The sequence below is a fragment of the Anomalospiza imberbis genome, chromosome 16, assembly GCF_031753505.1.
Source record: "Anomalospiza imberbis isolate Cuckoo-Finch-1a 21T00152 chromosome 16, ASM3175350v1, whole genome shotgun sequence".
Lineage (NCBI taxonomy): Eukaryota > Metazoa > Chordata > Aves > Passeriformes > Viduidae > Anomalospiza > Anomalospiza imberbis.
The window spans coordinates 10,532,596-10,551,009 of NC_089696.1; the positions used below are offsets into that span (position 1 = coordinate 10,532,596).

Here is an 18,414-nt window from a genome sequence, read left to right on the forward strand (position 1 = left end):
AACCCCTGTGTGATGGAGAAGGAGTGACAGCTTGCAGCAAAATGGGACCCTCTCTGTGGTTTGTCCAGAAATCAGAGCTGAGAGGTTTTATTTCTTCTAAAATCTACCAAGACTATGGTTCCCTGTTAGACTTTTCCACTTCATCCAGTGATATTAATGCATATGCAAAAATCCCTTGGACTTCAAACGGCCAGCTCACCTGGTGTAAGAGCTGCAGGATGTTTCCTGAGGTGTTGCAGATGTGGATGACTTACATTAAAAAATACTCAAATTTTTACACCACTGTCAATGGCACACAAAAAGTTCTCCAGTTCACCTTCAGGTATTTTTCTGTAGCTTTCCAGCTCTCACACTTATTCTGCTAATGATTAAGCATCTCAAGCACTTTAAAACAAAGCTTTTCACCTTCAGATATTTTTTCCCTCTGTACAAGAAGAACAGATTCCTTGCTGGCATTTATCTTCCAACATGCTCTCTGGCATGCCAACTGAAAATATTTTGAAACACGTTCCTTTTCATCTCGGAGCTTTGTTGTGTGTGCCACACAACCCACTTTTTCTTCATTTAAAGGCGGATTTTTTTTGTTGTTGTTTTTTGCTTCTCTTTTTCTACTTTCTTCTCTGTGTGCAGATGACCACATGGTTTCATTCACTGGAACAACCGATTGTGAAATTAGACAAACACTTTGACTTTGCCGCTGGCTTTCGTGGTTGCCGTACCTCTGAAGACTCCATTCACCTCTAATTACATGTCCATCGAAATCCTGCAGAGAAGGAACAGTGTAAATCATTAGCCTTCCTAAATGAATGTGCAGCTGAGTAGCTAACAAAGGGATTAGCACTTGACAGGGGAAGCGTTGCATGCTGAAGGAGAGGGTCAGGGGGTGACTGCTTATTACACAGAAATAATTGCCACCCGGTGCTGGGGGAAGCGGTGTCTGCAGGCTGTGCTTGCTGCAGAGAAGCATTTTCTCTCAGCTCTTACCCCGCTGCCTAATCTGCCTTTGCACAAATCAAGGAGAGGAGCTGTTAGTGGGCAGGGGAGCATGGAAATGGGTGCTGGAAATGCAAGGTGATTTGGAGTCCAAGAACCTTCCTGTTGGACAGAGGGCTTCCACCCCTAAATAAAACATGTCCTTTTTAGTTTTTAAAAATACTGCTTTGCTTAATCCTTCATTGCCTTAACAAGGCATGTGGCTTTATGCAGTTTGTTTTGAGCTTGGGAAAACAAACTCGAAACAAACTGTAACAAACCTTTTTTTAAAATATCTTTGACAAAAAGAATATAAAGACACAGTGCAAAAATATCTTCTTGCCCTACCTAACCTTTTCTTATTTAAAAGCACTTTGTGATCCAGGACAATATTGACACTGCAATGAGCCCTCCAAAGATTAAGCTGTCCCCAGAAAACTAGTATTTTACCTTTTTAAGAATACAGTTCTTACTCATAGAGTTTACCAGACCTGTTAGTTCTGTGGCCACAATGGAGGAACACGTATGGAGGATTTCAAAATGCAGTAACAATTATTAGATGCAATGGGTGGCTGAGTTAGGGGATCGTGGTCATCGCTGTCACTGTGGTGCTGTTGACAAATTGTGCTTGCTGGAAACATGCCACTACATTAGCATAATGGGGCATGGAATATCCTGTTTAGCAGTAAGAGGGATCTCACAGTTAGGAAAGATTCTGGGTAAGATTTCCTACTGGAATAAACGCTCATCACTCGTTATCACAGCTGTTGTGATTCAAATGCGCTGAGATTCGCTCCCTTCTCGCGGCCAAGGACAAAATCACAGCTAAAATGATTGGGGAGCATTCAGCACTTGTTTGGAGTTGAACAGAAAGGGGCTTTATGTTCGATTTCTGACTTTTTCTTTCATGCTCTACCTTGAATTGCTTGCTGAGATCATACAGAGGATTTCCAGGTGAGCAGGTGCTGGGTCTGGTCTCTGGTTGTTTTAACCTCACCAACAATACATGGAGGAAAACCCTTTGGCCAATTTTGGAATAAAAGATGCCATTTTATAGCAAGTTAGCTCAGTCAAAGTAATTTAACAGGACTATATATAACTATGATGTCTTTAGCCCAATTTAAAGGCAGTGAATTTTAGTGCAGGCATTTTAAATTATCTAATCAGCCCCAAGAAGAAAATACCTTAAAGATACATAACTAAGTCTGAGAAAAGACACAACAGCAGCAGGGTGATACTGTGCAATGTGAAAATGTTGTTTATATCCAAACATCACATGCACAGTTGAGCATGAATTCACATTAAATCAACTTGAGCTTCAAACATATATTTTTAGATATGGGTAGAAAGAACTATTTTTCACTCATGGAGTCCCAATACTACAAAGGTTTTAATCCGGTGAAATATATGACTTCTGAAATCCTGAACATGACTAATATTTCCAGAGCCTTGCTGAATAAAAACATCTGAGCACAGGGGTGACACCTGGTTGCTGATATTGTGAAAGCCTTTTGTGGCTTTATTTCTTTGTGTATCTTTAGTGGTTTGTCAGTTTTGCCATGACAAGCCCTGTAGAGGTTTGGAATGAGTGAAGCTGAAGACAAAAATCCACATTTTTGTCTCCTGACATTTTAATGTTCCACTGTGGTGCACCAGCAGAGTAGGTGAGGTGAGGATCACCTGCACACAGCCATCACCTCCTCAGGGCATGTGGCCACTGCCCAGCTGAGCCACAGATACACAAATAGGAGCCCTTTCACCTGTTCATGCTGGTCTTGAGCAAAGGCTGGGGAAAGACCGCAGAAAACATGATTATGGGAATAAAAGGAAATTTTTGCATGAGCCAATGGGCATCCCACACACTGTCTTCCATTCACCACTGAATACTCCTTCCTCTTGCCTGATAAAGTGACATCTGGTTAGTATATTTGCCTGATTTTTCAGTTCTCCGCATCACTGGGAGGAAAGTAATCTCTCTAATTGGTACAGAGAATTTTTTCCAGCATGGTTAGAACAACAGACTCTGTATTGAGATTCCTTCATGGCTGTTCTTGCTATCAGCTTCAGAAGTCATGGAAAAAGAACCTAATTTTGTGTTTATTTGTTCACAGAGTTAACAGATTTGCAGCCTTAGAAAAAGGTCTAGTTATGACAGAAATAAAATGCCCTAATTAATTTTCTGCATCACTGAAATAGAGCTTCAGTCAAATGGGGAAGGCACACATTGTGGATATCAGAGAGCTGTCCTAGGACCAAGCCTCCAGCACTATTTGGGAGCAAAAGGTAAAATGAGACAGTAGATGAGATGAAAATCCTTATTAGAAGAGGGGTTTGAATGAGATAGCAAATCTCCTTGTAATCCCAAATAAATCAGACATTTTCTTGCTGTGTTCTTATCCCATCCCAAGTTTGTTGTGCATTTTGCTCCTGAAAACAGCCCTCAGTCTATTTGGATCCTTCAGGCAGTAACAGTCTGGTTGAAAAGACTATTCCTTTCTTTATTTAACCCTAAAGGTTATTTCCTAGAGAGAAATAAGAGGGTGGTTGCTGCCTTTACAGTGGCACAGGTTTTCTTTAATATAAACAGGCCTGGTCTATTTGGTCTGGAGGGATTTTCAAAGGCCAGGTAGTAATCATCCCCTCAAAGGTGCTCAAAGGTGTCTTGGTCTTTCAGAGCTGGACTACAAATCCATCACTTGACTGGAAAACCTCTTGGTCAGGAACATGTTCTCAAAAGGAAGACTTGGAGACAGAGTAATAATGCAAACCTCCTGGAGGTAAAATGAGCAGGATTGGGTATTTTGGGCTGTTTTCCTTTTTACTATGAGCAGCTGTGTTGAAACATGGATACTACAAGTAAAACTGGTATTTTTCAACCGATTGTATTAGCAGTGTTAGACTTCTTCCTACTCTGACTACTTAAAGTTCCTCAGGAGGCTTATATCCCAGTATGTCAGAACATTTTAGCAATACTCATTAGACAAGATGACATTAGTTATTGACTAAAGAGGCTTTGATGCCCCCTTCCCGGAACTGGTCATCCAGTTGGTAAGAAAGGGACAGAAAGGGCTACATTTATCCTGGTTCCAGGAGAGCAACAGGCACTACAAAGAATTTTACAAGAAGTTCCTTTTCATAAGGATAAAACGGAAAGTGGTGAATTTGTACAGCTTTGAAATAAAGACATTGTAATAGTCTTCTAATTCTCAAAAAGTCTGCAAAGAAGGTGCTTCTGAAATACTCTCATGGTCACCAGAGGAGCAAAAAGGGTTCCTGGCTCTACATAGAGCAAAATTTTAAATCAGAGATTTGAAAAAAACTTCCTAATGGAGGATATTTAAACAGTGAACCTGGCTGCTAAGGGAAGCTGTAAAATCTAAGTTAGAAAGACCAATTAGACTAACACCTGTCTGGAATGGGCACAGCAGGATTCTGCATCCATGCAGTGAAAATGGACTTAAAGCCACTATCATGCTGGGGTGCTGGTTTTTATCCTCCAGAACCCCACTCAGGTCCTGTGATTCCATTTTTGCTGCACAAATTTATCTCCTAGACTGTATGTGAGTCTAGGAGGGTCTTCAGTCTGTCTCACTTCTGTAGCTCCAGCCTGTCTGGGGAAAAAAAAATCATAAAGCTGAAGTATGTGAGATCAAAGTCTTCTCATGAAGTCATGAGGATTAAAATTAATTTCATTACTGTGGGTAGAGCAGCTTTCCCTAGGGAAAAAAGTGCCTTTTTGGCTCTGTTGAGTTGGTACCTCAGCTGACCTCATTCAGGGAAAAACTCTACCCCATAACAATCTTTTGAAGGAGCTGGGGGTTAAGGGTGAGGATCCTTAAGGAGAGGGGATCTTTCCCTACAGTCCTCAGTGAGGTGTGCAAAGATTCTCCTGGTTTCCCACACACACTCTGAATATATTATCTCTGAATAGTTCCCACCCTGGCACACTGTATGAGAAGTGTGGACACGGCCTTCACAGTTCTGGATTCCCCTCTGGAAATCGGAATCCTTCATGCCACAGCCAGTGTTCCTTCCTAGGGTTCTAAATTTTTGAATTTAGTCTTAGCTATGAGATGCAAGTATGATTCCCAGCACTGTAAGTCAGCAGTATCCCCCAAATAAGTTGATAAAGCAGCTGTGTTGGCTCTAGAGCAGCTTAACTTTAGGCTTCTGAGTATGATGAATTATTGTTTAAGGAGATGTATTCATAATTCTGTTCCTTCCAAGCAGGTGGTTGATATTTTGAGATCCCTGCTGTATCAGCACTATGTATATTTGGCACAGAAACTGCATGAATATTATGAATTCTATATTTAATTGAGTCTCATAAAGAAATCCTGTAAATCATAGTCATCCCATCAAACAAACCAGGAAACTGGTGTGGTGAGGTATTCAATAACACAGCTTCTTTTTGTCCCTAAGGGATAGACAAAACTTTGTTGTTTCCCTTAGAAGAAAAAGAATGATGATAGTCAGGTATATAGACAAAACTTTGTTGTTTCCCTTAGAAGAAAAAGAATGATGATAGTCAGGTATCTTTGATGTAGTTCTGTTTATCTGAAAATAACACAAAATCCTAATTCTTAGCATCAAAATCAAGTAATATGAGAAAACACTTGTACATGCAACACCAAGCCCCCGTGAACCAGCACTCAGCCAAAAAGGCTCTCTGTTTAGGCTTTAAGCAAGACCGCAATGCCGCCATTCAGTCAGGTTTTGTCCTAAGCTTTCTTACTTCTTTATATCTCCTTGAAATATTTGTTTTTGTTTCTCTGTCGCACATATGGTGGCAGAAAATATCACAGCATCGTTTGCTATGGAGTAGATGGTGAAACTCCTCTGTTTACATTTGTGATGTTAGGTGATGTATATGCTGGGGGGGTGAGAGTTAATATTTTGTCAACTTACTGGGACTGCTAAAATCCAGAAATCCTACTGTGTTCTGCTTTTCCTGAATGAGAAAGAGTCTAATAGTTCTTTCCATAAGACAGAATCTGGGGCTTTGATAAAGGATCTAAATCGCAATAAATTAAAGAGGGGCAGTTAAAACAAGCGTGGGTCTTGCCTAATAACAAGGGAAAAATACACATAGCAATGCAAGCAAAGGGAGATTTATACCCAGTTTCCTCAGGTGGGTTTGAATCTGTACAAAGCTAAAATTGCTTTCATAGTGCTGTTTTAAGTTCTCTGCACCACTGGCTCACAATGAAGCACTATTTGCACCTTCTTTATCTGTAGTACATCTATTACATCAAATCAAAAGGTGAGAGAGGCTTGTACTGAATGACTGCAGTTCATTATTTAGCTGTATCTGGCAACGTGAACAAAGGCAGTGGGGGTTGATTTTGGCACCTGAGCTGCTCTGGCATCTGCCTGCAGCGCCCTGGTCGTGGGAGAGAGCTGTTTGCTCCCAGGAGCAGCAGACAGGCCAGTGAGCCCTCAGAACACTCTCTGGAACATGCACACAGCCACATTTTCCTGACAGGCTGCTTCAAGGGCTCTCCAGAGCTATTTGATCAGGTCCTCCAAACCCTCTTCACAGTGCTTCTCTTTGCTGCTTTCACGGCGGCATTCATCATGGGCTATTTTATCTGGGTGAGAGAGGAGCACGCACACGGGTTTGAGTCCATGCAGTGCAGCTACAAATAGATTGCTAGACAGGTCCCTGGCCTCGCTTATCAGAGTGAAATGGCTGTAAAGGAGCTCTCCTTGAAAGGCCAAGGTGATCCTGGGGCATCACGCCCCAGGCAAGTGCGAGCCCTGGCAGGGAATAGGGGACGCGTGCCCTCGCGTGTCGCAGGGCAGAGACAGGCCTCGCCTGAGAGTGTGTGTAGATCTGAGCTGAAAAGCCTTTGTGATAGGAGTGGATTGTCCAGGGATGGCAGGAAGGGTACTTGAGATAAGGACATGGCAACTGTGTGGCACAGCACAACAGCCATGCTGAGGAAAAGCCACTCAAATTCCCAGCTCCTGTCTGAGTGTGAGGGGACATCAGAGCGAAGGGCGATCCTCACCACACCGCCAAGGCCAGTCCTTGTCACTGCCCCACTTCTCATCCTCTGACGCCTCAGGTTTTAGCTTTTATGTTTCTCACATTCTGTGCTGCTTTAGTGTGTAGTTCTGAGCTTCATATTAGGGGATGGTGAGCTCTCTTCACAGAGCAGGGAGACAAAACAATTCCTTCTCTAGCTGGAGACCCAAGGAAAACAGATCCAAATCTCAGGCCCAAGAGCACAAACAACGTGGACTGAAGAGAGAAAAACAAGAAGGATGGGACTTCATCAGCTAAAGCTGTAACTAGACAATTAACACCAATATGCAAATGGAGCAGAACTTATAAAAGTGAGAGACCCCGTGAGCGGTCGTGCATTTTGTGATCATTTTGGGTTCATCTTGGGTGTAGCTCTGGCTGGGCTCTCATGCTCTCCAAGGTGGATCTATTGAGGCCTTCTAATAAATCCCTGCTTTATTCTTTATCTAGTCTGTATTCTAGGTCAGCCTACACAAAGTATCACCTCCACCACAAACGAAACCCTGTGACAAGTTGCAGTTGTGTCTTTTTGAGATATCTATTTTGATCTTGCTCAGCAGCAAAGTGCACTTTCTACCCATAAATTTGCAGAAGTTGTAGAAAAGAAAAAAGTAATTATGAGAGATCAAAAGGAAGCTGGTGAGAGAACAAGCACAGGAAATGGTGTCTGCCGCTGGTTTCCAGTTTGCTCAGGGAAGTGGAATGGGTAGCACAGCCTAAGAAATTAAGATAGTTCTGTTAAGTGATAAGCATGATTTACTGTATTTTCCTTCCTATCCAAAATCATCCACAAAAAATGGCCAACAGCTCCCTTTGCAGGACCAGGAACATTGTCATATGTACCAAGGGGGTCACTGAAAGTAAAAATAACTGTAGAATTAAGTAACTGTGAATAAGATCCTTTGAGCAACCAGGATTTCATGAACATGGCTGAAGGAGGCTTGAAATGCATTGGAAAGTTACTGTGTTCAAATGCAATTTTCACATTTTCCTATTACACAAAGTAAAAAAATACTTTGCCTACCAGAAAAGTGCCTGAGCTTTACTGTAATAGAAGTTGAGAAGTAACTGCTGAAGTCATTGGTGTGAGCTAATGAGCTGTGAATATACTTTAATATATGAAACAATACCTGGACAAGGATTCCTGTTGATTTCAGTGGGACTATTTGTACAGCCAGTTACTGCTCTGTACAAGCCTATGAGCATGTGGGTTTCTGCTAAAATAAGATTACATGTCTATTAGACTATCCAGAAACTACAACACTGCAATATATGGTATTACCATGCACTGAAGATAGGTCCTTGGGAAATTATTCAATAGAAATATGTAGGAGACCAATTTCCTCAGTAACAGCAAATCTTTCAAGCACTGCAGTTTAGGTGACGATTCAGCTCTTGGAATAGAATCCATTTAACTTTGGATTTGGAGAGAACAGTGCTGGAAGTTAGGGAGCAGCAGATTTATGTGTCACTGGATTATAATGGTGAGGCTGTTTTGCAAATAACCTGCCCTCTGAAACTGCTGACTCTAAGATGCTTTAGGAATATTGACATTTTGCCACAAGTAAAGAAAGCTCATGCCCAACTCATATAATCAGATGACTTAACAACACATTTTCCTTGCATTAATGAAACAATCCCTGTGTCCTCATAACAATTATAAAAACATCTTTCACTTATTATGCTACCCTGGAGCAATGAGAAGGGTATTGATCTAGGCCTACGTTTCATTTACAAAATAAAAAAAATTCTGGGGAGAAAACAGAGGATTTGAAATACTAAAAAACATGAAGCAAATGGCTTCATCTCAAAGAATAAGCAGCCCTTTGAAGAAAAGTAAAATGCTCAAAGTATCTTAAGAACAAAGAAACACAAGCACCTGGGTCTATGAACTGCTCTGGAGTAAACTATTTCTTATTGCAGTCATAATAGAGGCTCAAGCAAGGGGAAATCTTCCTTAACAAAACAAAACAAAAGCATGGGAGGTCACTCCAGAGAGTTTTATGTGGTTTATGCATGGGCAACTGAATAGAGACAGGCTGCATTTTTTCCCCTGTGAATCACAGGGCCCTCGCTGGCACAGTGAACTGGCTCAAGAATTCCACAGACTCTATTCAGTCCTGCCATCCCTGCTTCAAAACCTGGGCCTGACAGGGATTTGTGATCACAGCACAGTTTCCATACCAGTGCTTTGGCAACTTTTCCACTGCTCTACAGCATTTACTGCTGAACTTGCCTCGTTGATGGTGAGAGGACAGCAAACACCCAGTGCATGTGCCCCAGGACAAAGTCCTCTTGATTGTCCTTTCAGCCTTGCTCCTTCTTATAGCCAATTCTTGTGGTATTGGATCAGAAATCTGGCTATAGGCAGGGACAGTGCTGTTGCAGGTGCATTTAAAGAGGGAAAAAGTTTAGTTTCACAGGTGAAAGCGCTCCTGAGAAACCTGAGATCTATCACTACTTACACAGAAGCCCTGACCCCAATGTCCTTTTGAAATACTGCAAATTGTGCCCTGCCTGCAGCACCAGTTCCATCCATGGCATGTGGGCAGCTGTGAGCATGAGGAAGTGCTGCCTTCCACTTCCCCAGTGGTGATTTGTTTCACCTAATCCAGACCATTTCAGTATTTTTATATTTGCTTTCTGTGTTGTCTTTTCAGGTGTGCAGCTCTTGAGGAGCAATCTGGGCTGTGATTTCTCAGAAATGTGTCAATGTCATTCTCTGTATCACTGAATTCTAAAAAGCACACTTTCAGTTGCTACAGCATTTATTGCATTCAGCTTTCCTCTTTTTCTGAGGTTGAGTTGTTTAATTTCCTGAAATTCAGTAACAAAATCAACACAGAAGGCCAGAGCTGTTCCTTGTGTTCTAAATACATATTCAAAAACTCTCAGCTAATTAGTGCTAAATTAAAATGCAAGAGGAATATCCTTTATTTTTAGGTTATGTGGGTAAATCACTTACTTCCTTTACTGTTTCTGAAGAAAGATCAGCCACTGTGTGCTGTTAGTGCCAGTGAGAATAATAAAAAAGTCATCCCAAAATGATATCTTGATAAAACACGACCTTTAAAGCTGAAGCTGTGGGAGCAAACCAAATAAAAAATGTTTTCTGAAGGCACACAAAAAGGTCTGCAATGAAAGGAAAACTGATTATTCTCACATTCTTAATTATTTTAGAAGATTGATGCAATTAAATTAGGTATTATTTTAAAACAGTGGGATTTCATACCATGCTGGCTCCATTACTCATTTTTGAATGAACTTTCATTTTTTCTATTTACAAAAATACTGACTTTTATACTCACGCTTTCCATTTTTTCACACATACCATAAAACAAGGACAAAAATTTTCACAGCAGGAACTGATTCCTACCTGGTCACTTTAAGCCATGTGGTCTTCCTCCCTTGTAATTACTGACTATGTCCTTATCCATTTGAAAGGTTTCTAGCAGCACACAACACCTGGGGTCATTCTTATTGCTCCTGAGTAATCTTGTTTGGTACAAACACCTGAATTCACAAAGGAGCCAGCCACTGTCTCAAGGTTTCTGTGTAAAGAAGCTCTCATGCAGGGAAAAAAACTAAATTAAACCCCAAAGATCTTTGCCAGCATTATTTAATTTTCTTCTCCTCAGATTCTTGTCCTGATTTTCAAATTACACACAAGTGGTCTCAAAGTACTTAAGCCAAGGTCAAATTTTTTCTATGTTTTTGCATAATGCCTTAAAATATGAATTTCTAATCTCTTATTCCAACTGGGTAGGTCATCTGGCCTAAATATAACAAATAATATTAAAATTCAGGCTTTACTGATGTTGAAATTAAATGAGTGGCTGTGAGGATGAGCAGGGTTGAGAGGGTGCATGTGTGACCTTTTTCAGTAATCCCAGTTCGGATCTATAGATGAAATCTATTGTCTTTGAAGAAATACATTACCACAAAACCCCCAAATCAGCCAGAAAATGCACAGCATCAGCAGTACAGGGTTAAAACTTGAATTAGGTTGTGGAACCGAGTCAGTGGGAGGGGGTCTATTCCTAATTGAACTGAAATCCTGCTCACAGCGAGGAGGAAGCGTGTGAAACACCCAGCTAGGTTTTAAATGTTAGTCACATTCCACAAGGCTTTCCTGGCTCTTGTGGATTGAGAAGGTAGAGGAAGGGTAATGAAGGACTAAAATGTGAAGTTAAGACCCCCATCTGTTGATGTCTGCAGAATTCCTGAGGACAAGGAGCTGAAGGAGGGACAGCTCACCCCATGTGTGCCATGGCAGCAGCTCCATGGAGAGACTGATGGATGATGATTTGCACTCATTTTGGGGCAATTTCCTTGGCATGTGGTTGTTTGGGACCAATTTAAAGGTCCCAGTTTGCTTCCCTCTCTTTCTTTTCCTTTTGTACAATGTCCTAAGGAAGGGACCAATCTCAGTTGACTCCTGCTGGTTTGTGTGGCAGGATCTCAGCTTGTCTCAAATCCCAAGGCACCCACAGACACCTGCAGGAAAGACACTTGTTACATCCAGCCAAAGGCAGATTCTCTAGATAATCTTGCCAGAAGCAAAATTCTTGTTAAATTTCCTGTTTCACTCCACATATTATTAAACATAAAATGTCAGTACAGTACAAAGCTCACAAAAAGAACAACACGGACACATTTCTATGACGCTGAGAAAAACAGACTTTAGGTTCACTTAAGTAATTACTAAATTCCTGAAGGAGAGGCAGCATGTTTTGTGTCTTTCTGCATATTTATTATTTATTTCTCCTCTGCTCTTGGTGAGCTATTCAAACAAGGTGGGAGAAATTTAATCTGAAAATTTTAATCCAAATTTTTCTTCAATATAAATTTGTGAAACTGAGTCTTTGAATACACCCAGTTTACTGGTTTTATATATATTTTTTTTAATGTTAATGTCTTCCTTTCTTCTTTATCTTCTCTGCAACAGCTGGCAGTACTACTGCCAGATGCCACCAAAGTCTACAGAGTATTAAAAGCAGACCAGACCTAACCCTGGGCTTGAAAGAGTGATGATGTCTCAGCAGCCAGAGGACACAGAGGAAATGAGTGAGACAGAAGGAGCTTGTCAGAGAGCTACAACATCAAACTAACAAAATAACAGACCTGAAATTCAAAATGCAGCTTAGTAGCTCCAACAGCAGGCAGATGTATTCACACATTTACTTATTTTTTGTCCTTTGGTGGAAATTAATTTTCTTGACCAATTCTTGGATCTCACACATGACTGCAGAATTTGTCTGGATTGTATAGGTAAGAAAACAATTGGGTTTGGAGTCATCATGAACAGAAAAATCCAAGCACAGTCTTCTTCCTTGCTGATGGCCAAGGCAAAGGTATGATAAGTAGATGAGGAATGCAGTCTGGCAGATGGCCATTCCCACCTGGATACCTCTCATCTGTCTGGTGAGGTTAAACCGTCCTGATCCTGCAGTCAATGACATCCAAGGTGATACAAATCCATGAGTTTGTCCTCTCTTAGGGCAATCAGTGGAATTACAGCCTTTAGCACAAGTCCAGAGTACTAAACCCCCCTCCACATCTGTGCATCCTGATGTTTTCTCTGCTCCATCTGGAACTGGTGTGCTTACACCTATTAGTGGCAGCCATGTGATACAGCAATGTGATTCTCCAGCAGCTGATTTGCAGTGATGATTCATTTTCACTTCCAGAGGTTTCTGGAAGCTTCCAAAGGGGCAGAGTTGCCCCTTTTAATTCTCTCTTTCTGAGCTGCATCTCGTGGTGCACTATTGAAGCCAAGTAGCCTGAAATTTAGGCAGAGGATGATTTCCAGGGTGTTGGCCATTCACTGAGAGTTACAGCTGAGGCAGTGGCTACTGAAGAGCCAACTGGAATTGCTAATGGTAAGGAGCTGAAGCCAAAGCAATCTAAGCCAACAGAATCATTGAAAGCCAGCGAGACCTGTCTCTGGGGTCTGTCCTACTGAACATATGTTTGGAACTTGAAAAAGGAAAGGGGCATCTCAAGAGACATGAATCAGACCAGTTGAGCAACACTGGAAACTTGAACATTGCTACAGAGCCAAAATGTCTTTGTTTTAGCATATCCAAAATTTATTAAAGCAAAATACTGCAAAATAGCAGAGAAACAAAATCTGATCCAAATCGATATTTGGAAGAAAATGTTGACAAAGAGCATAATCTATATGCCAAGTGTTCCCTTAGGAGCAGACTAATTTTGTGCAGACATTCCTGAATAGGAGATACATTCACAAAAATCTCTTGTCACTGGGTTTCAGCACAGCATGGGAACTTCTCACTGAATTAGTTTCCAACCACGTCTCAATCCCCTCCTTTCTCTCCCTCTCCCTCCTGCTATGACCAGTTAGGAGCAGCCACTCCCTCTCAGGCTCTCCACAGGGGTTAATTCTTTCTCCTGTGTTATACAGCCACTGGAATTGCCCTGAGAGTTTTCAAGGTAGAAAGAGAAAGTAGAAGTAAAAAGCTGCTCCCTGCATGATTTGTGAAGCATGCAAAATACAATAGTAATAAAAATAGTAATGAGCTCATTATAATAGAGATGGTCTCATTAGCAGTGCAAATGCCAATCATATATGTGGCCAGGTTCCTGATGGTGCGGGGAGTCATTTAACACTGTTTTTCCCTGCTCCAGAAATATAAATCCTATTTAAAAACATCTAATTTGTCCAGTTCTTGGGCTGCTATCTCTCCCTTTGCTCCCCAAAAGGCTACTGCAGTTTATAATGCCTGGACACATGGGATGTTGGAGGTGAGATGCACATCCCTGTGCCCTGCCAAGGCCAGTGCTTGCCCTTCCCCTCCAGGCTCCCACTGCCACAAGAGCAGGGAGAAGATAACTCCATTTGCTGGCAAGAAATATCTTGCGCATACAATGGGAAAATGTATTTGGAAATATTTTAACTGGGAGGAAAACAGTTTCCATCAATGTGCTGGTAATGAATTTAGGGCATTTGCAGATGCACAGTAAGAATGGGGATAATAACACAGTTTCAGACATTTTGGCCAGTGGGAGTGCAGTACTCACAACTGTGCATGTCCTGCTGCTTCAGACATTCCTCCCAGGAAGCTGCAGTGCAGGGTGATGGCATCTGCCTGTGGCTGGAGTGAGGTTCATCCCTCCTCTTCCACTCCAGACAGGTGGTCTGGCTTCCTCCCTTCCAAAGTTTGAGGCAGAAATATCATCTTGGCTGAGAATGTGTTGGCCACTGGTCATTCTGGGGGAAGAATTTGCCAACCAGTACACCCTGTAGGCAAAATTTTTGTTTTCATTTGTAGTCTAGGCTACCAGAAATGTAGAACTCTATCACGATCTGCCAGGTAATAATGAGCCATGCTCTTCAAAAATGTACTTAAAATGGAAAGTGATTAAAGATGCTTCAGCCTGCAATTGCCTATTACTCACTTGTGCTCTAAACAGTTCGTTTTTCACATCATTCCTGGAAGTTGTAACTCCTTAAAGCAATGTTCCTGGTAATTAGGGGAGAGCAGCAGCAGCAGCCAAGGAGCATTATCTGTGCTCCAGCAGTGTCAGGAGTGCTGCCTTCTGCAGATGACAGAATAAGTGTGACAAAGGGAGGCAGCACCTGGTCCCAATGCTCAGCATCTCATTGCCCAGGAAGTGACCACTCACCAGGACTTCAGCTTGCTTCAGAGAAATGCTGGACTTGGGGAGGCTTAACCCAGCTTGGTCTGAGCTTCTAGGATCAGTTTTGGACTGAGAAGGGAGATCTGGTACCCTTCAGGAGCGTAACACTGCCTGTAGTCTGGGCAAAATTCCTGCCTCTCTGAAGCTGGCATCGGAATAAGAAAAGGCTTTTAGAAATCTATTTTTAGGTTCTCTACTTTTCAATTTTGAAGCGTAGTTAAAGTAGATACAACAGACAGACACATCCTGACACTAAACCTCAACCCTCTGCCTTTGCCTTCATGGCCTTTATTCTGTACACATTTTTGATTTACTCATTTTACTTTTCAGACAAAGTTAAATGTGACCTAGGTTTTTTTCTGTTGCAAAAGTAGTGCTACTTTGGTCAATAAATGTATCAGAGCGATACCACAATGCTTAAATAAAGTAGCAATATAAATAAATAATTTTCAAAATCCCAGGCACTTGAGACAATCACTCTATACCAGACACAGTAATTGCAGGACCAAGTTCTGTGGTTGTCCTGGCTGCCTCCATGCCCAACCCAGGGCACAGAACGAACCTTAATAATGGCTCAAATAGTTTGTGACAGTGAAAAATGTAATTTTTATCTATATGGGCTCCTCTGGCTGGAAGCTGCCTCCCTATAGAGATGCACCTACAATACACAAAGAGCATTATTTCATGTGTGCTGTGGGGTGTTTTCAGTTGTGCTTCCCATTTTGCTGCTCAAGTTGTCACCAGGACATCCTCACCCCACCTTTCCTCAGGTTGCTGTCACCTATGACACTGCCTGATGGGGCCAAACTTCCTGAAAAGAGACAGAGAAGGAGAGAAGGGAGCAGTGCTGGCAGAGCAAAGGTGGGATGGAGACCCAGGGCTCCAGGCTGTGCTCGCTGTGCTGGGTGCAGCTGTGCTGTGACACATCTGCAGTTCTGATGGAGACAAACCTATGCTGCACTAAGCATTCCTTCTCTCTCCTGTGTCTTCTCAAACTCTCTGTGATCAAGTGTGGGCTTTCAGGGCTCCTGGATTCATAGCTTGCCTTACACGAGCCTTTGGTTTGGCAAGTGGCATGATGCTTCATTTTAGCCTGGAAGAGGATACTGTTTCACACCAATGCTGTTTCATCTTTAAGCAAAGGGCAGTGATCACAGCCACTGAGTTTGTTAATTTTATCACAATAAAATAACAGCAGTAGTTTTTACCTGTTTGGAAAGAACTGTACACACAACAGTATATAAACAGCAAGTGGCAATATTACTGATAATTACCCGTGTTACTAATGACAGGGACTTATCTCAATATTAATAAGAATAATAAGCTTGTTCAAGATGACTTCATCTCATTTAAGCTCAGGAATTAATCTCATAAGGAGAAAATAGAAGGAAATAATAAGGAAATAATAAGGAAAAATAGAAGAATAAACAGGAAGATGTATGTAAAGACTACAGAGGAACTGTCATAACTGTGGTGAACAAAAGAAACGTGCCTTCTTACTCTGGTATGCATTATTAAAAACACCTCAAATCTTAAGTTGTATAGGATATATTTATGCAAGGAAAAAAGCTACAGGGGTGAGGATACTCCTGGGCTTTACAGGAATAGTGAGCTCCCCAGCTGGAGGCTGCAACACAACACAGCAGCAGCAGGGACACGTCTGTCAGCCTGGGCAAGGGACAACTGTCCAGTTCTGAAATGTCATCCCACTGCTGGCGAGGTGCTGTGCTGCAGAGGCTCCAGAAGGACAGGAGCTGATTTCCTGGTGAGGAGTTTGTGATGGCTGGAGCTGCCCCACATGCCAGGCACAGCTAAACCCCCCCAAGGACCAGCAGGTCTCCTTTCCACGCAGAGCCTGGAGCTGCCTCTCACTGCTGCCCATGCAGGGCAGGCAGAGAGATCTGTTCCTCAAAGCACAGGAGGACAGCTGAGAACACGAGTGAGCAAAAGGAAATGAAAGAACAGCAACTACCAGATGATTAATGGCACCGATATGAACCCTGCTGACAGCGCAGAGCCTGGGCACCTCTGCTGAGACAGATTAACTTTGTCTCCTGAAACATGGGAACTAAAGGAAGAGAAGCTACCCACTGGGAAATGTCTAAATCCATAGAAAAGTAATGCGAATGTTTGGGCTGAAAGAACTGGCTGGAGAAAAAATTTGGCAACGTCTGCCTCTCTTCATCTGAGTGCTTAACATCCACTCAGCTCAGTATGCAGATTTTGGGTTACCAGTTGCACGTCTCCTGGCTTAAAAGTCAAAAGGCAATAGCACAGAAACTGATCTTCATTTTTTCTGAGGTGGTTTGAAAACCTTCCTGAGTTGTGTTTTTCCACCCTGACCTATATTTCTGTGATGATTCATTTTTCTGTTGTTTTTTTTTTTTTTCAAAGGATGGCAGAGAGCACAAGCTTTGCCTCGGCTGGGTTTTCCCACCCTCATTGCCCTCATCACTGCATGGTAAAACCATGGCCACACTTGGGGGCAAATCCCTCCTGGCCCACCAGCCTCCCACCTCACTTACAGGATTAGGGGAAGTTACTCTGGCAACTTCAAAGGCAGAAAGAAAAGTCCAATACACACTGAAATACTTGTTGCCTGAGCGTGTCTCTGTGTGAGACATGATGAGTTTTCCATCAGGGATTTTATGGTGTATTTATTCATGTCATAAAAAAACTGCTCAGTGGCAAGCAAAAGTCACTTGTGGGTTAGTCCTGGCATGAAATTTCCACAGAGCAAGTAAGAGCTTTTCCCATGCCTTGGGGTTATGACAGGGGTCGGCATCCTCCTTTGCCTGAGAGCACTGGACTTGCATTTTCAAGTGATGTGAAATACAGGTCTGCACTCTGGAGCCACGTGGAATTACCTGTCTGGGCCATAGCACAATGTGCGCTTTATAAACAAGGGCCTGGTTTCACTTTATGTGGCTGGGGCACTTGCACCCAAGCAAAGAAACAGAATATAAATTTTATTGCTTGCCACATTTCCTTCCCTTGTTACCCTCCAGCTTCACTCTGCTGAAGAAGTTACAAAACTTTAGTATTGTGTCAAAACACTGGAGACCAGCAGGATTTTAAGGCCTGATTCATAACTCACAGAACATCAAAGGAAACGTCCCAGTTTCTCGAGTTTCTTTTTCTCATTTCTGAATTTGGGGTCTAGCCACAGCTGATTTTTTGATATGCAGAATAAGCACAGCCCAAGCTGTCCAACTTTGGTGGCATCCTATTGGGCTGAGGCAGAAAAAGCCTTGCACAACATCTTCAAATTATTCATATTTTGGGGAGGAGGAACATCACCTCTAGGAATTCAGCTTTATTGGATGCTGTAATCCAGACGACATAAAAGCACTTACTAATTACTGCTGGGTTTTGTTTCTTTGAAGAATTGGGTTAAATCTCTTCTGAAAGAAGATGTCTGTTTGTGCTTGTTAGATGTATAATTTAATTTGTTTAGGATTTTCTCATTTTCTAGGGTTTTATTCTAATGATATCTGTGCTTTCCTTCTCTTCTTTCTCTGTCTTTTCTTCCCAAAGTTATGAACATTTGATACACCCTAGATTTATTTTCTCAATAAAACAATCATCATCCCCAAGCTGATGCATCTTCTTTGGGGCCTCATTTTTTCTTCTTTTTTCCCCATTGAAAATCCATTCCCTTAAAAAAAAAAGGGTGCTGCTCTTGCTTGCCTGTTTAATAATTCTGAGATGTATTTGCTTATGGACCTTTCCTGGCTGAAACCTGT

General features: G+C 42.0%; 3 long non-coding RNA genes across 4 annotated transcripts; 2 read left to right on the forward strand and 1 right to left on the reverse strand.

The window, feature by feature from the left end:
* Positions 1 to 568: 568 nt before the first annotated feature.
* On the reverse strand, positions 569 to 7,169 carry LOC137483704 (uncharacterized). 2 transcript variants are annotated; one of them, XR_011004608.1, is made up of 3 exons: positions 6,782 to 7,169; positions 985 to 1,110; positions 569 to 763 (listed from the first exon to the last, which is right to left on the reverse strand). It is a non-coding gene; the product is annotated as an uncharacterized lncRNA (long non-coding RNA). The 2 variants fall into 2 exon arrangements; XR_011004607.1 differs by lacking the exon at positions 6,782 to 7,169 and adding an exon at positions 1,423 to 1,553 and having other exon boundaries at positions 985 to 1,119.
* On the forward strand, positions 1,786 to 2,757 carry LOC137483705 (uncharacterized). The gene is made up of 2 exons (XR_011004609.1): positions 1,786 to 1,926; positions 2,514 to 2,757. It is a non-coding gene; the product is annotated as an uncharacterized lncRNA (long non-coding RNA).
* On the forward strand, positions 5,493 to 14,410 carry LOC137483706 (uncharacterized). The gene is made up of 2 exons (XR_011004610.1): positions 5,493 to 6,492; positions 11,952 to 14,410. It is a non-coding gene; the product is annotated as an uncharacterized lncRNA (long non-coding RNA).
* Positions 14,411 to 18,414: the final 4,004 nt, after the last annotated feature.